Here is a 24055-nt window from a genome sequence, read left to right as displayed (position 1 = left end):
GAATTGCCTGAAAGAAGAAATGGAAGGCATAAAAACATCTATGCAGAAAGTTACAGCCAGATTAACTGAGGTGGAGGACAGAGTTGGTGTAACAGAAGATCACTTAACCTCAGTGCAAAAGACACAACAACAGCACACTCAGAGGATCACGGTAGTAGCCAATAAAAATGATGACCTGGAAAACCGTAGGAACAATTTGCGCATTGTGAGCATCCCTGAGAGAGCTGAGGGTGCTTATCCCACAGCCTTTATTGAAACCTGGCTGCTGGACAAGTTTGGTGCTGATAACTTGTCGAGAGTGTTTGCGGTGGAGCGTGCCCATCGCATACCCATGAGACCCCCAGTGCCAGGAGATGGACCTCGCATGATGCTAGCCAGAATCCTGAATTGCAGAGACAGGGACACTATCTTACAAAGGCTGGAAAGTTGACAGATCTTAACCTGGAGGGCAAACGAATCGAAATATACCCGGATTACTCAGCCGAGGTGCAAAAGTTGCGACTGTGGTATGGCGAAGTGAAGAAACAGCTCCACTCTTTGCATTTGAAATACTCTACAATTTATCCTGCTAAATTAAGAGTGGAAGCTTTTGGAAAGATCTTTTTTTCCCGTCACCGGTTGAGGCTGCTTCGTGGTTGGAGCGCAACCGGAGCAAATTGAGAGAAGAGAATGGCAATATGACCACATGACTGCTAGACTGATCACTGGACAGGGTTGTGGCGCTGCTTTACTCTGCGAAATAGGAGCGCAGAGGAGGGGGAGAACTTCCCACTGGGATCTACGTATTATGGTTAATTGTTTGACTAATGGTTCGGGACTATGCATACTGTTGACAATATGGCGGAGAGGCTGCCAATGATGGAGGGGGACACGACGCATGTTGAAGTGCGGAATACTGAGAAGTTGCTCAGGTTCTCTGAGCTCCCACTCTCACGTCGGGGAGAGAGTGACAACTGCAAAAGGGGAAGGGTGGGGGGAGGGGAAGCGGAGAGGGATGGGGGGAGGTGGGTGGGGCGGATTTGTAGGGAGATGGGGTTTTTCATGCTGTTTGACCGGGTATGATTGGGACTACAATGTAATGATGTTACTTGATGATGATGGATTGTTCTTTCTAATGCAATGAGTAACCGTACTGTTCGGATGTTAAGTTGGAATGTACGTGGTATATCTGATAAGGTTAAGAGGGCGGCTGTTCTGAATCATATCAAATCCTGTGAACCTATGATCGCGTGCTTGCAGGAGACATCTCACTAGGGACACTATGCACTGGTTGTCAAGAGCCTGGATGCTAAAGACATATCATTCTACTTATTCCTCGTACTCCAGGGGGGTGTCAGTCCTAATACACAAAAACACACATTATGAAGAGCTGGAAGTGCATGTAGACAGTGAAGGGCAGTATGTATGGATTGCTTGCAGATTGTTCGGACACAAAATGATTTTAGTGGCTTTATATATCCCTCCACCTTACTCTAAAAAGAAACTACAAGCAGTACTGGAACTGACGGGCAGATGGGGGGAGACTCCGTTGTTGATTATGGGAGATGTTAACAACACTATGAATGATTATTGGGATAAAGTACGACCGGCAGGTACGGAAGCTGGACAGGACAGGATGACTGCCTTTGGCAAGTATGTAGGGGAACTTGGGCTGGTAGATCTGTGGAGAGTACGAAATGAGGGTAAGAGGACTTTTTCATGTCATTCGGCAACACATGGAACACTATCGAGGATAGACCTGGCTTTGGGGGATACCGCTATGGACGGGATGGTGGGGGAGGTGGAATACTTACAGAGGACTCTCTCGGATCATGGTCCTATGGTGGTCACACTTCTGGTGAGATCTGCTCAGGGTCAGAGGGGAGGTTGGCGTCTTCACCCGACATGGCTTAAAGTGGTGGACATGGGTGGCATAACCAAAGAGCTAGAGCACTTCTTCCAAATGAACGAAGGGAGTACTGAGGCCACAACGGTATGGGATGCCATGAAGGCGTTTACGAGGGGACTTTTTATAAGTGAGATTGCGAGGTGTAAGACCAAAACTAAATTGGCAGATCAGCAAATAAAGGATGACCTGACAAGAGCGGAGGCAGACATGATTTTGGCGCCAACGAGTGAAGCTCACAATAGATTAAAATTGGCTCAGGAGGCAGTTGATAAACTACACATGATGCAAGCTGAGAGGAAAAGAGCATTTCAGCAAGCCCAATTCTTTGAAGAAGGAGAGAGAGTGGGTCACTTGTTGGCGGTGATATCTGTGGCACAGAGGGAGTCTTCCAGGGTGTATAAACTGAGAGATCAAACAGGGGCGACTCTGACAGACACAAAGGACATACTGGAGGTCTTCAAGGCATATTACATGGCAATGTACACTTCGAGAGCACGGGACACAGAGGGGGATGTGGAGAATTTTTTGGAAGGCATTTCACTACCTAAATTGTCTGAGGAAGATAGCTTGAGGTTGGAAGAACCTGTGAGTGTGAAGGAGGTGGAATGTGCAATACTGTCTATGCCCAATAACAAATCACCGGGAGCTGATGGTCTACCTGGGGAGGTGTACAGGGAGTTAGTGGAACTGCTGGCTCCGAAATTGAAATCTGTGTTTGATGAGGCTTTAGTGACGGGGGCACTGCCGAGATCAATGGAGGAAGCGGTGATAGTGGTTCTGCCGAAGGAGGGAAAAGATCCCATTGATGCGGAGTCGTACAGGCCCATTTCGTTGTTGACAACGGATGTCAAAATACTCGCTAAGATCCTGGCCACCCGACTCACCGGGGTTGCGCATACCATTATACACGAGGACCAGTCGGGCTTTATGCCTAACCGCTCCACGGCTGTTAACTTAAGAAGATTATTTCTTAATATGCAACTGCCTGCTGATAATGGTGGCAGGAGAATAGTGATGTCATTGGACGCTAGAAAAGCATTTGATAGCGTGGAATGGCAATACTTATGGAAAATCATGGAACTGATGGGATTCGGCCCCGCGTTCATGGCCTGGGTGAAGTTATTGTACTCATCCCCAAAGGCGGTAGTTAAGGTGAATGGAGAACAGTCCGGAATGTTTGACTTGCATAGGGGCACAAGGCAGGGGTGTCCGCTGTCCCCGCTATTGTTCGCGGTGGCAGTGGAGCCCCTGGCGGCCAAGATCAGAACCGAGAGGGGAGTTGTCGGATTTAAATTTGGGAAGCTGGAAGAAAAAATATCATTGTATGCCGACGACATCCTGTTGTTTTTGGAAAGTGCAGGAGAGACACTGGGGTGCGCGATGGATGTAATTAAACAATTTGGGAGCATTGCGGGACTGGAGATAAATTGGCACAAGTCTTATGTCATGGCTGTGGATAGAGCAATAGAAGCGGAGGAGATAGATGAGAGGGGGAAACAACTCCAGCTAGTTTCACAGTTTAAATACCTAGGGATATGGGTAGCTCTTCCACTGTCCCGATTCACGGGTCTGAATTTGGTTCCTCTGCTAGAGAAATTTAAAGGGAAAATAGGTGCATGGTGCAAATTGGCTTTAACGGTAACGGGTAGAACTAACCTGATTAAGATGGTCCTTATGCCACAACTAATGTACGTTTTGCACTATTGGCCGATATGGTTACCAAAAAAAAGGTTTCGGGGCATGATTCTATCTTCAGATCCTTGATATGGGGCAAGAAGCAGGCACGGATTAAATTTGGAACTCTGCAAAAAGGAAAGGAAGAGGGAGGACTGGCCGCACCAATTCCATGGGTCTCTTTCTTGGCAGTACAGGGCCAGCATGTCAGGGGATGGAGAGAGCTCGATTGTGGAGGAGCAGCTCACCGGGTGCTGGTACATGTGACGGGGAGACGCCCACTTATCCAGGGTCTAGAGGATGGTACCTTTAAGAAACTGGGAGCACCATATCCTACCATAGGCATGATTCAGAAGGTATGGGACACCATTAAAAGGATCAGAGGGGTGGATGAGCTGTCTAGGTACTCACCGGTGTGGGACAATGAGCATCTGCCGTAACTTAATAAACTGCGTCAAATGAGCAATTGGAAGGCGAAAGGAGTGAGATATGTGTGCCAGCTGCAGAGTGGAACGGACCTGAAGACCTTTGAGACATTGAGAGAGGAATTTGATTTGCCTTCGGTATGGGGGTTTCAATACTATATGCTTCGACATGCTTGGAGGGCACAGTGTAGATTGGGAGCCATGACGGTTCAGGGCGACATTGTACTAGACTTTGTGTGTATGAAGGGAGGGACGAGGGGAGTTATATCGAGCATATATCATGATCTACTACACTCCTATCTGGGGAACAATCACCTCACTGCAAAGAGTAAATGGGAAAGGGAGGTGGGTACCCTCACAACAGAACAATGGGAGGCTATTCTTGAATATGTCCCGAAGATCTCTCTAAGCGAGCATGCACGGCTCTCCCAATTATATGTAATACATAGAACATACAAAACACCGCTGGTCCTATTCAAGGCGGGCTTGAGGGGAGACTCTAGCTGCCCTAGATGTGGCACAGACCAGGCCGGACTGCTACACATGCTATGGTCGTGTCCGCGGCTGGGGGCATACTGGCTGGTCGTTATCAACAAAATTGAGAGAGCTTATGCATGTATGCTCGACAGGAATCCAGTGCTGTGTGTTTTGGGGGAGGTGGATGGGATACCTGTCTCAGAACATTACAAAGTGGCAATAGCGAGGTTGCTGTATGTGACACGCAAACTAATAGCACGAAAATGGAAGGATTAGGAACCCCCCACTAGGAGGGAATTTATTGCTCAGACACGTACGGTAATGCATTTAGAGGAAAGCATTTACAGGAGAAGGCATGGCGAAAGAACTTTCGAAAAAATATGGTCCGCCTGGATGGCGGTGATATGATTGCTAAGACTCTCAAGTATACCCGGCACAAGGAGTATTGGGGGAGGGGGGGATGGCTTTGACTGTATTATTACAAGATATGTGAATTGTTAAATGTATATTGATATCCACTGTTTATTGTTTAAAATCTTTTGAAACCTAAATAAAAATAACTGGTTTTAAGGAATTGAGGCTGCTCTGATGGATTCCACTTTCTTGGGATCAGGTCGTACTCCTTCCGCAGAGAAGATGTGACCATAGAACTCCAATGAACTTTTATCAAATTTACATTTCTCTTTGTTTAAAGTAAGTCCAGCAGAGAGCAGGCATTCGAAGATAGCATATAGAGCACGATTGTGTTCAGCTTGAGTTTTCCCAAAAACCAGTATGTCATCACTATAATTAAAGGCATTTGTAATGTGTTGAATGACGCTCCTTATTGTGTCTTGAAAAATTTCTGCTGCTGAGCAGACCCCAAAAGTCAATCTTTTGTATCTTCTAAGACCCACATGGGTGGAAAATGTTGTCAAGTATCTGGATTCAGGACTCAATTCTAATTGATGATAGCCCTTATTGAGGTCAAGCTTTGAAAAAACGGTTGCTCCATTTAATAAGTGAATGATGTCATCAATTGTAGGTGAGATGTGTCTTTCTCTCTGAATAGCGATGTTGGGCAGGCGCATGTCAGCACACAGTCTCACCTGCTCTGGAGTCTTTGGTTTTGGAACTACCACAAGTGGAAAGAGCCACGGAGTGGGACCAGTAACAGTTTCAATAACGTCCTCATCCATGAGCAATTGGAGTTCCTTTTCTATCGTTTTCCTCATGTGAAATGGAATACGCCTGTGAGCCTGGGCTACTGGACGAACACTGTCATCTACATGAAGATGCACTTGAGAGTTCTTTAGTTTTCTCAAACCACTAAATAGTGAGGGAAAGCTGTTCACCATGGCCTGTACATCCAGATCCGCTGGGTCGGTTATAGTATGAATAATCTGGATAAGTCCTAGCTTCAGGGCAGTGTGATAGCTGAGAAGACAGCTTCCCGATTCTTGTAATGTGTGAAAAGTGGTTTTCTGCCTATTTTCTTTATAGCTAAGTTCAGCGTCAAATTGTCCCATTGTAGTTAGAGGTGTTTTAGATCCATATAGAAAGATTTTATTATGCACTTGCTGTAAGACTGGCTTTGTTTTCAATTGTTCATATGCATTGCTGTCTATGATATCCACTGAAGCTCCCATAGCTATTGTAAAGGTGATATCTTTGTTGCAGATAGTGAGTGTGACACAGGGAGACCGCACTGAGTCAGTGACAGAGGTAGTGAACACATAGTTCTCAGCCACAGATATTTCTTCTGTATCCTCATTTACTATTTTTATGTTTGCGGGCTTTGTCATAGACAGAGGAGACTTGTTGTGTGATGATTTGCAGACAGCTTCAAAATGATTCCCTTTTCCACATTTACTGCATGTTTGTCCTATAGCTGGACATTTGTTCAGGCGGTGAGGGAAATCTTGTCCACATCTATAACATTTCTTCTGTTTCGGGGCTTGCTTGTCATGTGCACTGTTATGTTTCAGATTATGCACATGTACATTATCCCCATTCTCCATTGCGGAGGCCTGATGATCTGCTATCTCTATAGCACGGGCCTTCTTGAGTAAATCATGCAGAGAGATATCCTGCTGCAGAGCTTTACGCCTTATGTTATTAGACGAGCAGGTGACAATTACTGGAGTTAGAATTACATCATCTACATCCGTAAATGCACATCATTGTGCTAGCTCTTTTAGCCTTGTGACATAGGTGCCTATGGATTCTTCTGGAAGCTGCTTAGCAATCCTGAACTTGTATCTTTCATATCTGATGTTCTGTTTGGGGTTGAAGTAGTCAGTGAGAGCTTTGGTGCAATTCCTGTGCGTGTCTGTCTCTGCTGCAGGTAACGTGCTGTATATGTCATATACTCCTCTGCCCGTGCAGTGCAGGAGCATGGCTCTCTTTCTTTTCTCCTCTTTTATGTTCATAGCTTCCAGGAAATTCTCAAACCGGTTTAGCCATTTTCTCCAGTTATGAGAGAGATTAATGACATCAGTCATATCAAACTGTGGGAACGTGTGCAAGTAGTCAGCCATGATGGAGTCTCTCAGTGGCGCTGGTGCGTGAAGCGGTAAAGCAGGGGTTAGTACTCACAGCAGCAGGTGATTGGATCCCATCCTCATCGCCAGTTGTAATGTTCACACGGTATAAAGAATTCAAGTGAGAACGCTTTAACTATATTTTATTCTTCTCCTTCTTCCACCAACACACGGCATAACATTTCTCTCCTCAGGCTAAAACTGAAACTCTCCCCACCCACTTCCTGTCTATCCTTCTAGTCACAAGATTTCCTTTCTTAAAGAGACAGGTCCAATCATTATACATTACAGGTACTAAGCTCCAAGTTTTACATAATGACGTGAGGAGTGACAAAATTGCCCAAGGTACTGACTGCCTTCTTGTTCTTTGTAACCTGCTCCCAAGAAACTGTCCCTAATTGAGAACATGGGTAACTATACTTCTGGTAGAGCTCAAGTGCCTTATTCAGGTGACCAATAATAAAAGACCAAAGCTCTCTCAAAACCAATAAAAACATCTATTTAACCCCTTCATGACCAAGCCTATTTTGACCTTAATGACCAGGCCATATTTAGCAATTCTGACCAGTGTCCCTTTATGAGGTAATAACTCAGGAATAACTCTGAGACCGTTTTTTGTGACATATTGGGCTTCATGTTAGTGGTAAATTTAGGTCGATAATTTTTGCGTTTGTGAAAAAATCGGAAATTTGGCAACTTTCAAATTTTGATTTTTTATTCTGTTAAACCAGAGAGTTATGTAACACAAAATAGTTAATAAATAACATTTCCCACATGTCTACTTTACATCAGCACAATTTTGGAAACAAAATTTTTGTGTTAGGAAGTTATAAGGGTTAAAAGTTGACCAGTGATTTCTCATTTTTACAACAAAATTTACAAAACCATATTTTTTAGGGACCACCTCATATTTGAAGTTACTTTGAGGGGTCTATACGGCAGAAAATACCCAAAAGTGACACCATTCTAAAAACTGCACCCCTCAAGCTACTCAAAACTACATTCAATAAGATTAATAAACCTTCAGGTGCTTCACAGGAACTAAAGCAACGTGGAAGGAAAAAATGGACATTTTAATTTTTCCAACAAAAATTTTCTTTTAGCATCAATTTTTTCATTTTCACATGGGCAACAGAATAAAATGGATCCTAAAATTTGTTGGACAATTTCTCCTGATTACACCGATACCGTCATAAACCACTGTTTGACTTTTTGAATGGAAAATATGCTGGAATATTTAACGGTTGCCATGTCGCGTTTGGAGAGCCCCTGCGTGCCTAAACATTGGAAATCCTCCACAAGTGACCCCATTTTGAAAACTATACCCCACAAGGAACATATCTAGATGCATAGTGAGCACTTTGAACCCCCAGGTGCCTCACAAATTGATCCGTTAAAAAAAAGTACTTTTTTTCCCAAAAATGTTCTTTTAGCCCTAGTTTTTTCATTTTCACATCAGCGACAGGATAAAATGGATCCTAAACTTTGTTGGGCAATTTCTCCTGAGTACACCAATACCTCATATGTGATCATAAACCACTGTTTGGGCGCACAGCAGGGCCCAGAAGTGAAGGAGCGCCATTTGACTTTTTGAATGGAAAATTAGCTCCAATCGTTAGCGGACACCATGTCGCGTTTGGAGAGCCCCTGTGTGCCTAAACATTGGAGCACCCCTACAAGTGACTGCATTTTGGAAACTAGACCCCCCCAAGGAACTTATCTAGATGCATAGTGAGCACTTTGAACCCCCAGGTGCTTCACAAATTGATCCGTAAAATGAAAAAGTACTTTTTTTCACAAAAATTTTCTTTTAGCCTCAATTTTTTCATTTTCACATGGGCAACAGGATAAAAAGGATCCTAAAATTTATTGAACAATTTCTCCTGAGTATACCGATACCTCATATGTAGTCATAAACCACTGTTTGGGTGCACGGCAGGGCTCAGAAGGGAAGGAGCGTCATTTGACTTTTTGAATGGAAAATTAGCTCCAATCATTAGTGGACACAATGTCGCGTATGGAGAGCCCCTGTGTGCCTAAACATTGGAGCACCCCCACAAGTGACCCCATTTTGGAAACTAGACCCCCCAAAGGAATTTATCTAGATGTGTGGTGAGCACTCTGAACCCCCAAGTGCTTCACAGAAGTTTATAACGCAGAGCCGTGAAAATAAAATATTTTTTTTCCTCAAAAATTATTTTTTAGCCTGCAATTTTTTTATTTTCACAAGGGTAACAGGAGAAATTGGACCCCAAAAGTTGTCCAGTTTGTCCTGGGTACACTGGTACCCCATATGTGGGGGGGGGAACCACAGTTAGGGTACACATCAGGGCTCGGAAGGGAAGTAGTGACGTTTTGAAATACCGACTTTGATGGAATGGTCTGCGGGCGTCATGTTACATTTGCAGAGCCCCTGATGTGCCTAAACAGTAGAAACCCCCCACAAGTGACCCCATTTTGGAAACTAGACCTCCCCAAGGAACTTATCTAGATGTGTGGTGAGCACTTTGAATGCCAAAGTGCTTCACAGAAGTTTATAACGCAGAGCCGTGAAAATAAAAAATCATTTTTTTTCCTCAAAAAATTATTTTTTAACCTGCAATTTTTATTTTTACAAGGGTAACAGGAGAAAATGGAACCCAAATATTGTTTTCCAGTTTGTCCTGAGTACGCTGGTACCCCATATGTGGGGGGGAGCCATTGTTTGAGCACACGTCGAGGCTCGGAATGGAAGTAGTGACGTTTTGAAATGCAGACTTTGATCGAATGGTCTGCGGGAGTCGTTACGTTTGCAGAGCCTCTGATGTGCCTAAACAGTGGAAACCCCCCACAAGTGACATCATTTTGGAAACTAGACAATCCCAAGGAACCTATCTAGAAGTATGGTGAGCACTTTGAACCCCTAAGTGCTTCACAGAAGTTTATAACGTAGAGCTCTGAAAATAAAAAATTATTTTTTTTCCACAAAAATAATCTTTTCGCCCCCAGTTTTTTTTATTTTATCAAGGGTAACAGGAGAAATTGGACCCCAAAAGTTGTTGTGCAATTTCTCCTGAGTACGCCGATACCCCATATGTTGGGGAATACTACTTTAGATACACATCGCAAAGCTCAGAACGGAAGAGGTGCCATATTGGAGTTCAGATTTTGCAGGAATGGTTTGAGGCTGCCATGTCACATTTTCAGATCCCCTGAGGTGCCAGCACAACAGAAACCGCCTATATGTGAACTCATTTTACAAACTACACTCCCCAATGAATTCATATAGGGGTGCAGTGATCATATTAACACAACATGTGCCTCACAGAACTTTATATCACTGAGTGGTGAAGAAAGAATAAATTACATTTTTACCACTAAAATGTTGTTTTAGCCCCAAGTTTTGAATTTCTAAGGGCTAATAGGAATTTTTTTTTTACAACGAACTGAGGTAAATTTTTTCCTGAGTGTGCCAATACATGTAATTGGGAAATATTTTTCAGGCACAGTGCAAATCTCAGAAGGCAAGGAACACCAGAATTTACTGTTGTGCCATGACCCACGGGGAGAGCCATGAGGTGCCAGAACAGCAGAACTACCCATAAGTGACCCCATTTTATGAATTACACTTCTCAATGAATTCATCTAGGGGTAAGAAAACCTCAGAAAGAATGTATAGGGATCAGCAAATTGTTTTGAAAACCAAAAGAGCAAAAAATAAAAAAAACACTAAAAATAACCTTTATTAAATAATCAGAAAATTAGAAGCCAGGTGATAATAGGTTTCATAAAGTGACCAAATATGTATCACTATCAAAGGAAGGGGGGGAAACTCACCCTAATAGACCCTAATATGTCCCTTCCTAGCCGCGGAGGTTGGCACCCTAATTGTTGACGATGTGGCGCCCCCGCTCAACGTCGGTAGCCCTAAGAAACCCTTAAACACCCTAGCAAAACAAAAAAGGGATACACAGTATAACACACACATACAAATAAACCCGAAAAAAAACCCTAATGGGTAGACATAAATATGTCCTAATAAAAGGAAGGTGCTGAAGTGCTATATATCTCGTAGTCAAAAAAGGCTCAAGGAAAAAAATGTTAATGCAGCTATGAATAACTTATCTCGTACTAAAATATACATATGCTGCAGAAAAAACTATAGTCCCTGCAGCTCAATCATCTTATCTCGTAGTAAAAAATACTGCAGAGGGACATATATCAATGATATTGCCTAAAAACCGTCTACAATAACAGGCTCAAAAAACAATAATAACAGCAACACTACAGCCACATAATTGCAAACCATCAATGCAAAAAAGGGCAATCCATGAAAAAAGGACCTAATAGTCCCTCAAAAAACTCATTGCAATAAGAATGATTACAATGGCAAATTTATGGCACTAGAGACAATGTACCATCAAGCACAATGGCCATCAATAATCATAGATAACACCATAATGCATATAAACAAAGCAAAGTTGGTCTGACAATCAAAAATCAAATACTTATCAGCCATTGATGTGCCTTAAACGCCTGCCCGGCCGCACTCTGCATTTTGTTCAGCCGGTGGGGGATTGGACCCCTATGATTTTGCCCCTGATGAACCCTCAATGATAGGAGGGGGAAACGCGTCGGGCAGGCGTTTAAGGCACATCAATGGCTGATAAGTATTTGTTTTGATTTTTGATTGTCAGACCAACTTTGCTTTGTTTATATGCATTATGGTGTTATCTATCTGTTTAAGGGTTTCTTAGGGCTACCGACGTTGAGCAGGGGTGCCACATCGTCAACAATTAGGGTGCCAACCTCCGCGGCTAGGAAGGGACATATTAGGGTCTATTAGGGTGAGTTTCCCCCCCTTCCTTTGATAGTGATACATATTTGGTCACTTTATGAAACCTATTATCACCTGGCTTCTAATTTTATGATTATTTAATAAAGGTTATTTTTAGGGTTTTTTTTATTTTTTGCTCTTCATCTAGGGGTGCAGTGATCATATTGACATCATGGGTGTGTCACAGAATTTTATACCATCGGGTAGTGAAGACAAAATAACTACATTTTTACCATCAAAATTTTGTTTTAGCCAAAGATTTTACATTTTCACAAAAGAAGTGGGTAAAAATGGCACCAAAATTTGTCCCACAATTTCTACTGAACGTGGCAATACCCCATATTTGGCTTTACAATACTACTTAGCCATACGGAGAGACTCAGGAGGGATGGAGCACTATTTGCCTATTCAAGTGCTTGGGTCTGTGCACATGTCAGTGTGTTTCTATGGACCGTGGTAGGTACGGACTGGTGCTGAAATTCAACACTGGCATTTGAAATCACACAGGCCCATGTTTGTCCCTGTCCCCAAGAACCAGATGGTATATATTACTAATATTACCCTGAATGAAGGAATGGCAGATTTACTACAAGACCAATTTTTCTAATGATACCCGTGGCCTGCTGGGGTAAGTGACGGAGTCAGCGACTTTGTGCTCAATCACAACTCAACAGAATGGGCGTCTTGAAAACACCGATTCTGTAGCAGACAAGGCAGCCCATGACCAGACAGGCCCTTCTGGCATTTGCTAGAATTGCCAGATGGCCAGTCCAACCCTGGTCTGTGGGCAATACAAGCTGACATGTCAGTTTCTTAATGTCTGCACGGGCCACAAAACGTCCCACACACATGCATTCGCATAACACACATGGATGTCATCCATGTGACATGCATTGGTGCGGGGGAAGAAGCGTTACAGTAAGCACTGTTCCCCAGCGCAGGTTGCTGAACACAGCTCTCATTATTCTCCCGTGCTCTGCCAGCAATCAGCGTGAGCAGAGCAGAATGATGAGAGTTACATTTAAGTGATAAAAGAGAAAGCAGGTGGTGGCTGATGGGACTATTACTCCCACCAGCCTACCCCTGCTGCTGCTAATAACAGTGACAGCAGGAGCGGCTGATGGGGGTATTCATCAGCCTCCACCTGCGCTATAAATAAATAAATGAAAAAAAACTGCATAGGTTTCCCTGTATTTTCTATAACCAGCCAGGCAAAACTCACAGCTGGGGGCTGCAACCGTCAGCTGTCATCTTCAGCAAGGTTGGTTATCAAGAATAGAGGAGTCCCCCATGCTGTTTTTTATAAATCAATTTATACCTTTCTGTGTGTGGTAAAATTGATAAAGCAGTTTCATTCTTTTTGTCAGTACGATTATAGCAATACCTCATTTATATCTTTTTCATGTTTTGGCGCTTTTATACAATAAAAACTATTTTATTGAAAAAATAATTATTTTTGCATCGCTTTATTCTGCGAGGTATAACTTTTTTATTTTTCCGCTGATGGAGCTGTATTGCGGCTTGTTTTTTGCAGGATAAGGCTGGTTTCACACTTGCGGTTTTTTTTTTGCGGGATTTTAGCGCTAAAAAACGCATGCGATTTTTTTTCCTATACTTTGCATGGGATGCGCTTATGTGCGCATACACATGCGTTTGTATGCGTTTTTCCGCGCATGCGTTTTTTTGCGGTATGCGCTCGGGCGCACAAAATGCATCCTGTTGCATTTTTTGAGCGTCCGACTTGCCTCAAAAAAACGCATGCGCACGCAATGCGTTTTTTTTACAGCAAGACACCCATTATAAGTCTATGGGTGCGCATATGTGCGCATTGGCATGCTTATGTATGCGTTTTTTTGCGCATGCATTTTTTTTTTACCATTAGTTGGACAATGGAATTTAAGGGTTTGGGTTAGAGTTAGGGTTAGTTAAGGGGGTTTAGGGCTAGGGTTAGGGTTAGCTAGGGTTTAGGGTTAGGGTCAGGGTTAGGGTCAGGGTTAGGGTTAGGGTTAGGGTTAGGGTCAGGGTCAGGGTTACGGTTAGGGTTAGGGTCAGGGTCAGGGTCAGGGTCAGGGTTAGGGTTAGTAAAGTCATGGTTTGGGTTAGTGTGAGGGGCCACCTAATGTTGGAAAAAAACGCAAACGCGGTAAAAACGCACTAAAAACGCATACAAACGCATAAAAACGCTGCGTTTTTTTCATGCATGCTCATAAAAATGCTTGAAAAAAACCAGCATTTGTATGCATTTGTATGCGTTTTTTCTATGCTTTTTTTGCGCTAAAAACGCGCTGGAAAAAAAAGCAAGTGTGAAATTAGCCTAAGATGATGTTTTCAGCAGTACCATGTTTATTTATATCCGTCTTTTTGATCATGTGTTATTACACTTTTTGCTCGGCAGTATGATGATAAAGCATTGTTTTTTGCCTTGTTTTTTAATTTTTTATGGTGTTCACCAAAGGGGTTAACTAGTGGGACAGTTTTAGGCTGTGTGCACACGCTGCGGAATCTGCTGCGGATTGATCCGCGCAGATTTTCAAAATCCGCAGATAAATCCGCAGGTCAAAAGACCTGCGGTTTATCTACGGATTATCCTGCGGTTTTGCCCTGCGGTTTTACCATCTCCACAATGGAGGAGATGGTAAACCGCTGCGGAATCCATAGAAAGAGTTGACATGTCAATTCTTTCTGCGGTTTAGGAACCGCAGAAAATCCGCGCGGAAAATTCCGCAGCATCTGCACTGCGGTTTCCATTTCCCATAGGGAATAATGGTACTGTACACCACAGCAGAAACTGCTGCAGATCCGCAGTTCCAAAACCGCTGCGGAACCGCAGCAGAATCCGCAGCGTGTGCACACACCCTTATAGGTTGGGTCATTGTGGACGCAACAATACCATATATGTGTACTTTTATGGTTTAGAGCTTTTTTTTTCATTCAAATATTTATTTAGTGATAGAATACAGTTGTGCTCAAAAGTTTACATACCCCGGCAGAATTTTTGCTTTCTTGGCCTTTTTCAGAGGTTATGAATGATAACATCAAAACATTTTCTCCACTCATGGTTAGGGGTTTGATGAAGCCATTTATTGTCAAACTACTGCGTTTTCTCTTTTTAAATCATAATGGTAACCCAAAACTCCAAATGACCCTGATCAAAAGTTCATATACCCTGGTGATTTTGGCCTGAGAACATGCACAGTTGATACAAATGGGTTAGAATGGCTACTAAATATAACATTCTCACCTGTGACCTGTTTGCTTGTAATCAGTGTTTGCATAAAAGCTGAGAGAGTTTCTTGGATCCAGACAGATCCCATTGTCAACGAATCTATGGGAAAAGGTAGTTGAACTGTATAAAACAGGAAAAGGATACAAAAAAAATCCAAGGAATTGATAATGCCAGTCAGCAGCGTTCAAACTATGATTAACAAATGGAAAAACAGGGGCTCTGTAAAAACAAAACCACGGTCAGCTAGACCAACAAAAATGTCGTCCATTCGGGATGCAAAGAAAAACCCACAAATAACATCAGCTGAAATACAGGACTCGCTGAAAACTAGTGGTGTGGCTATTTCAAGATGCACAATAAGGAGGCTCTTAAAGAAAAATGGGATGCATAGCCGAGTCACCAGAAGAAAGCCATTACTGCACAAATGCCACAAAGTATCCCCCCTACAATACGCAAAACAGCACAGAGACAAGCCTTTAAACTTCTGGAACAAGGTAATTTGGAGTGATGAGACCAAAATTGAACTTTTTGGCCACAAACATTACATTTGGAGAGAGGTCAACAAGGCCTATGATGAAAGGAACACCATTCCTATAGAAAAGTACGGAGGTGGATCGCTGATGTTTTGGGGATGTGTGAGCTACAAAGGCACAGGAAAACTTGGTCAAAGTTGAAGGAAATATGAATGTAGCACGTTATCAGGAAGTACTGGAGGCAAATTTGCACTCATGAGCCCGGAAGCTGCGCATGGGACGTACTTGCACGTTCCAACATGACAACGATCCAAAACACAAGGCTAAGTTGACCTGTCATTAGCTACAGCAGAACACAGTGAAGGTTCTGGAGTGGCCATCTCAGTCTCCTGACCTCAATATCATTGAGCCACTCTGGGGAGATCTCAAGCCTACAGTTCATGCTAGACAGCCCAAGAATTTACAGGAACTGGAGGCTTTTGCCAAGAAGAGTGGGTAGCTTTACTATATGAGAAAATGAAGAACCTCATCCACAACAACCCCAAAGACTTCAAGCTGTCATTGATGTTAGAGGGGGCAATACACGGTATTAAGAAATGGGGTATGTGAACTTTTGATCAGGGTCATATGGATCTTTTGGGTTGTCATTATAATTTAAAAGAGAAAACACAGTAGTTTGACAATAAAAGGTTTCACCCAACCACTAACCATGAGTGGAGAAAAAGTTTTGGTGTTATCATTCATATTCTCTGAAAAAAAGTCCAAAAGGCAAATATTCTGCCATGGTATGTAAACTTTTGAGTACAACTGTATATATTATTTTTATTAGTTTTGATTTTTTTTTATATTTTTACAAATATTTTTTTTTTTTTTTACTTTTTTCTAACTTTTTTACTTAGTCCCACTATGGGACTATCATTTTTTTGCAGGCTAATCACTTCTATAGCATATAGATGAAGTAGCATCTGCATGCTATAGAAATTGTCAGCTCTGCACTGACAGAGAAACTTGCTGATCATGCACTGTGCATGATCAGCAAGTTTTCTAGCTCTGGTGACCCGAATGTCACCATGGCAATGAATGGGACCCCGTGTCACGCCGCGGGGACTCCGATCCAAAGGCAGAGGGGCTGTCAGCCCTCTACCAGCTTGATGCGATAATGTTCGATCACAGCATTTCTAGAGTTAAATTGCTGGGAGCAGTCTGTGACCACTCCTGGCACGTAGTGATGGGTGTCAGCTGTCAGAATCAGCTGACACCCGGTGGCGATCGTCGGCGCACAAAACCCCGTGTGCACGGGCGATCACAATGACGTAATATTCCGTCCATGGTTAGATAGGCCCAGGGTACATGGACAGAATATTAACTCCGATGCCAGAAAAGAGTTGATATGCATTTTCCAAATGGTTAACTTTTTATTCATATATTATTTCGGGGGCAAAACTTTTCAGTTTTCAACGCTTGAATTTGTATACAGTGCATTATGTCCTTGACTAATTCAGTACATTTAATGTTTAATAATTAATATTAATAATGAAAATAGAAGCATCTTTGGCTGAATCTGAGCTTTTTCCTCTCCTGTCTAAGTGGTTTTCAGTTAGCAAAGATGGAAAAGAATCATTTATGTTATATACATAACTAAGATTTCCAGAATATGTACATCATTTTAGTTGTAGATGTCAACAGTATTAAATTACTACATACTGAATTTTCAGTAATTTTTTTAGCCTTATGTAAATAAGCAATAATAATTGTATACAAATTTTAAAAATAGTAGAAAATTCTCACGATGGGAGGGGTGACATTAGTAAAGTGACCGGGATTAATCGGCTATGAAATCTGGTGACCTTACTCACGTCAGCGATAGACACTGCAGGAACATTCTCATGCCCCTGTCACAGTGTGTTCCACCTGGCTTGCTAAGCAGTTGCATCATGAGACCACTCAAAAAGCCATCCGGATGTAGTAGACCTAGAGTTCGTCATGGGACAGCATCAAGTAGGGATTATCTGCGGACAGGTGAGGAATATGATGTTTTATTATTTTTTATTTATACATTAATAAATGGGTAAAAGAGGGTCGGGGAGTTTTTTTTAATTTCAAAAAAGGACTTTATGTGTTTCTTTCAATAAAAGGACCTTACTCGTCTGTGTCTTTATTATATTTGACTATGTGGTTAGTAATGGGGGTGTCTTACAGATGCCTTTCCATTACTATCCCATGGGCTTGATGTCAGCTGACATTACAAAGTTGACATCAACCCCAATACTATTACCCCACTTGCCAACACACCAGGGCAAGTGGTAAGAGCCGAGGTTAAGTACCATAATTTTCTCATCTAATGGATGCGCTATTTCTGAAAAGTCTGAGGGCTGATGATTTTAGTTTGGGAGGAGGCCAATATCCATGGCCCCTTCCTAGGCTATTAATATATGCCTGCAGCTGTGTGACTAGCCTTTGCTGGTTATTAATTATAGGTGGGAACCCATGTCATTTTTTGGGGAGATCACCCCTTTTTAGCAACCAGTAAAGGCTAAGTAGACAGCTGTTAGCTGATATTAATAGCCTGGGAAATTCCATGTTTATTATCCCCTTACGAGACTATAAACAACAGCCCCCAGCTGTCGGTTTTCCCTCAGCTAGTTAATAATTATGAGGACCCCCACACCATTTTTTCTTTCATTTATTTATTTTTTTAACTAAATACATGTACTTTAAACTATACAAACACTGCACTAATTATATATGTGTCAGGATTCGTACCGGGGTCTAGTCTGTGTTCCACAGCAAGTCTCGCTGCCTTACTGGTTGCGCCACACAACCAGTCTTAATATAAAGTTTCTGATCAACTAGTTCTTTTTCGTTCTTCCTCCGTTTTGGTGATTGGCTGCTTCACTGTTTCCTGTGCTTATGTCCTGCCTTTTTCCTATTTAGCACTCCACAGGGCTTTCACTCCTTGCCGGTGATTCTTCTGTGGTACGGATTCCTGTCTCCCTACAGCGCTGTCCGGTACAACCTCTGACAGCTTCCCGGTCTCTCTTTCTTCGAGTACCTCTGGGACTCCAGCTTTCCGCTTTTGTCTTTGCTGTAAGCTTAGTATTTTTTGTGTTAGTTTGGGGTTTCGTGGTTTTCCCCTTCAGGTTCATTCACTCTTTAGTTTCACATTAGTAGTCCTCCTTGCTGCTGCTTGTCTCTCTTAGGTTGTCCTGCACTCATTCCACCCTCAGCTTACCCTCACTGTAGCTCCCTGCACTTACGCCGAGGTAGGGACCGCCGCCCAGTTGTCGCCCACCGGCTAGGGTGGGACCGGCAAGTAGGTAGGGTCAGTGGGGGGTGGAGCTCAGTGGCACCTTCTTCCCCCGCCGTGTGGTGGAATCATAACAGAATCACCAGCCATCCCTATGGACGCTATGACCTCTTTAGTCAATCAAATGCAGGGTCTTACTCAGCTGGTGCAAGATCTTGCTGCGCAGGTCCAGCATCAGGAGCAGAGTCAAGCAGCTGCCGTTGCAGGGACAACTAATTCTGAGCCTAGAGTTAACTTACCCGAGCCATTTTTCGGAGATAGAAGCCAATTTGCTTCTTTTAGAGAAAATTGTAAATTATATTTTCAATTACGACCTATTTCTTCTGGCCCCCCAGCTCAAAGAGTCAGTATCATAATCTCTCGCTTACGGGAGGGACCCCAAGAGTGGGCCTTCTCTCTGCCACCAGATTCAAATCTCCGGGATTCAGTAGACAACTTCTTTCAAGCCTTGGGGAATATTTATGATGAGCCTGACCAAGTCGCTCTGGCCGAGGCAAACCTTACCTCCCTGACCCAGGGTGATCAGGAGGTAGAGGTTTATTGCACCCAGTTTCGCAGATGGAGCTTAGCTACCCGTTGGAATGATCCCGCCCTTCGGAATCAATTTCAGTGGGGCCTTTCACCAGCCCTAAAGGATGAATTGGTACACTACACCCTGCCCCAGTCTCTGGAGGAGCTGATGGCTTTAATGGTCAGAATAGATCGCAGGTTAAGGGCGAGGAGATCGGAGCAGGCAGCAGCGCAAGTTTCCGTTTTCTCTAGGGTCACTCCGGCTGTTCCGAATCTGCCAGCTGCCGAACCTATGGAATTGGGAGCCATGCAAGCTACCACAGATCCTAGTCCTCGCCGTCCACGCCACGCACTTGGAACCTGTTTTTACTGCGGAGATCCTCGGCACTGGATAAAGGATTGCACGCGGCACCCTGGCACTCCACAGGAATCTTCTCGGAATACACCACCTAGGCCTGTGGGTGGACAGGTAATTCCTTTAAGTTCTAAGAGACTCTTAGTGCCAATTTCTATTGCTTTCACCTCCTCTAAGGGAGAAGGAGTTGCCATGATTGATTCAGGGGCTACTGCTAATTTTATGTGTGTAGACTACCGAGGTCTTAATGAAATAACTGTCCGTAACCAATATCCACTACAGTTGATTCCGGACCTGTTTAACCAGGTTCAGGGGGCTCGATGGTTCTCGAAGTTGGACCTGAGGGGGGCGTATAATCTCATTCGTGTAAAGGCTGGCGACGAGTGGAAGACCGCCTTCAATACCCCCGAGGGCCACTTCGAGTGTCTAGTTATGCCCTTTGGGCTGTGCAATGCTCCGGCGATTTTTCAAAATTTCACTAATGATATTTTCCAACATGCTATTGGCCGCTATGTAATTGTCTATCTGGATGATATTTTAGTGTCCTCTCCTGACTGGGACTCACATTTAAATCATGTAAGGGATGTTCTCCAGGTACTCCGCAATAACCAACTTTTCGCCAAGCAAGAAAAGTGTATTTTCGGGGTCCAAAGTCTATCTTTTTTGGGTCATATTTTGACACCCCAGGCCATCACAATGGAGCCGGAGAAGGTAGAAGCGGTTCTTAATTGGGCTCGTCCTGCATCTTTGAAAGCTCTTCAAAGATTTCTGGGGTTTGCCAATTTTTACTGCAAGTTTATAAAAAACTTCTCCATTGTGGTGAAACCTCTCACAGATCTTACTATGAAAGGTTCCGACTTGGTAAACTGGAGTAAAGATGCAGTGGACACCTTCACGTTTCTTAAGGAGAGCTTTGCCACTGCTCCTGTTCTTACCCAGCCCGATCAGGAGAGACCCTTTGTTGTTGAGGTTGACGCCTCGGAGGCAGGGGTGGGGGCAGTACTTTCACAGGGGACTTCGTCTTTGACTCATTTGAAACCCTGTGCGTTCTTCTCAAAGAAGTTTTCCCCAGCTGAAAAAAATTATGATATTGGGAATAGGGAACTGCTCGCTATAAAATTGGCCTTTGAGGAATGGCAACATTTCCTGGAGGGGGCCAAACATCCTGTTACTGTCCTCACCGACCATAAGAATCTTGAATATCTCAAAACGGCCAAACGGCTTAATCCAAGACAGGCAAGGTGGGCGTTGTTCTTTTCACGTTTTAATTTTGTGATTTCTTTCAGACCCGGCTGCAAAAACGCCAGAGCAGACGCGCTTTCTAGAAGCTTCTTGCCTGAACAACCGTCAAACATCCCACCTGTTCCCATTTTACCTGATAAAGTATTTTTGGCTGCTAATTCCTCTGATTTGTTTGCTGAAGTTAAGCAATTTCAACATTTGTCTCCGTCCGGCTCTCCTGATAATAAATGGTTCGTTCCCTGTCATTTGCGTTTGAGACTGCTGAATGAACACCACAACTCTCCTCTTTTAGGTCACCCTGGTATCTCTGGTACTATGGAGTCAATCTCCAGAAATTTTTGGTGGCAGACTTTACGCCGGGATGCCACTGCCTATGTCAAGGCGTGTGACATTTGTGCCCGGTCTAAGGTTAACCGCTCACGGCCTTTGGGTGAACTATGTCCTCTACCTGTTCCCTCCAAGCCATGGACCCATCTTTCCATGGACTTTGTTACTGATTTACCTTCCTCCCTGGGAATGACTACCTTGTGGGTTGTGGTGGATCGCTTTAGTAAGATGGCGCACTTTATTCCTTTACCCAAATTGCCATCCGCCAAGCAATTGGTCCCCTTGTTTCTAAATCATGTGGTGCAGCTGCATGGAATTCCTTCTAATATTGTGTCGGATAGGGGTACCCAATTTGTCTCCAAATTCTGGAGAGCTTTCTGTAGTAAAATTGGCGTTTCCCTTGCTTTCTTATCGGCCTTTCACCCGGAGACCAATGGGCAGACAGAACGGGCCAATCAAGCCCTTGAACAATTCTTACGTTGCTATGTGGCTGATAAGCAAGAGACCTGGGCATCTTTTATTGCCCTGGCAGAGTTTGCCATAAATAATAGGGTGAACTCTTCCACAGGGATATCTCCCTTCTTCTGTAACATGGGATTTCACCCTAAATCCAGCTCTTTCTCTGAGGATCCCTCGGACAATCCTGAGGTAGAGATTGTTTCCTCTGATCTGCGGTCAGTTTGGGAGCAAGTCCAAAGCAGCATCAAAAAGGCTCATGAGTCACAATGCCACTTCGCTAACATGAAAAGGAGAAGTCCTTCCTTTGAAGTTGGGCAGAAAGTGTGGCTTTCTACTAAAAATCTGAAACTAAGAGTCCCCTCTGGTAAACTGGCTCCCCGGTACATTGGTCCTTTTAAAATATCTCAGATAATCAACTCTGTTTCTGTCAAATTGGATCTCCCCCAGGCTATGAGAGTGCATAAGGTTTTCCATGTCTCTCTCCTAAAACCTTATGTACCTCCAGTTTGTCCGGCTGACACACCTCCTGCTCCTGTTGTTGTACTTGGTCACCCCGAGTTTGAGGTAAGAAAGATCTTGGATTCCAGGAAAGTTCGTGGGGTCCTGCAGTACCTGGTGGACTGGAAGAGGTATGGCCCTGAGGAGAGGTCGTGGGTGTCTCATTCTGAGGTTCATGCTCCCAGGTTATGTAAGAGGTTCCATATCAATTTTCCTGAGAAGCCTTCCCTGTGTGAGGGTCCAGGGGCCCCTCATAAAGGAGGGGGTAATGTCAGGATTCGTACCGGGGTCTAGTCTGTGTTCCACAGCAAGTCTCGCTGCCTTACTGGTTGCGCCACACAACCAGTCTTAATATACAGTTTCTGATCAACTAGTTCTTTTTCGTTCTTCCTCCGTTCTGGTGATTGGCTGCTTCACTGTTTCCTGTGCTTATGTCCCGCCTTTTTCCTATTTAGCACTCCACAGGGCTTTCACTCCTTGCCGGTGATTCTTCTGTGGTACGGATTCCTGTCTCCCTACAGCGCTGTCCGGTACAACCTCTGACAGCTTCCCGGTCTCTCTTTCTTCGAGTACCTCTGGGACTCCAGCTTTCCGCTTTTGTCTTTGCTGTAAGCTTAGTATTTTTTGTGTTAGTTTGGGGTTTCGTGGTTTTCCCCTTCAGGTTCATTCACTCTTTAGTTTCACACTAGTAGTCCTCCTTGCTGCTGCTTGTCTCTCTTAGGTTGTCCTGCACTCATTCCACCTTCGGCTTACCCTCACTGTAGCTCCCTGCACTTACGCCGAGGTAGGGACCGCCGCCCAGTTGTCGCCCACCGGCTAGGGTGGGACCGGCAAGTAGGTAGGGTCAGTGGGGGGTGGAGCTCAGTGGCACCTTCTTCCCCCGCCGTGTGGTGGAATCATAACAATATGTCACTGAAATCTTTCTATCTATTGATTCTATGTACAGTGATGAGCAAAAAGGTAACGTTTTAAACTTTTGACTTTCAGGTTCCATATCTCATTATCCACTTCTGCTTTGAACGTGAGATTACCATCGTTTATTGACAATCATCTGGGATATCTCATAGAGAAATTGGACTTGAACTATTCAGCATATTATTAATCAGATTCCTGTCATGTCACTGCATTGTTACTGTTTTGCTGGTAAAGATTTTGTTAGCTTTTTGTAAATTCACCTTTGGCTTTCAACACTGCATGAATCCTTCTGGGCACATTCTCGGTCAGATTCAAACATGTGTCGATCAAAATTTTACCTCAGTTCTCTTCTACACATTCTCAAAGTTGGCGCATACTGGTGAACTCACTTGGGTATGTACACAGTTTTCTCTTCAATTCTAACCACAAGTGTTTGATTGTGTTGAGGTCTGGAGACTGTGGGGGCATTTTCAGCACCTCAACTTCATTGTCATTGAACCATTTCTTCACCTATCTCAACATGTGCTTTGTGTTGGTATCCTGTTGGAACATTATGTCATCCTTTTCATACCCATACTCCTTGAGTGTACAAGGAAATCATCTTGTAGGATACTCACATATAGTTCAGCATTGAGCCTACCATGGATCCTGGTCAAGTATCCAATGACTTTAGCTGTGAAACAACCCCATATCATCATGCTTCTTATGACAATATTGAAGTTGAGGCTACTTCACTTTTTTTGAGCCACCATTCCAGACTTGTGTAATGTGCTTGCATCGATGTCTGTGATCAGGGCTGGCGTTAGCGGCAGGCAGACCAGGTAGCTGCCTAGGGCCCTCACTCCCCCAGGGGCTCCCATCCAGTGGCGTGCCACTAATAGCGTCACATCACGCAGCCACTATGGGGCCCCCATGAGTCAAAAAAGTGAAAAAATCATTAT

Source organism: Dendrobates tinctorius, unplaced genomic scaffold (assembly GCF_039654945.1).
Source record: "Dendrobates tinctorius isolate UK_male_01 unplaced genomic scaffold, ASM3965494v1 ptg000089l, whole genome shotgun sequence".
In the NCBI taxonomy this organism is placed as follows: Eukaryota; Metazoa; Chordata; class Amphibia; order Anura; family Dendrobatidae; genus Dendrobates; species Dendrobates tinctorius.
This window is presented reverse-complemented; position numbering follows the sequence as displayed.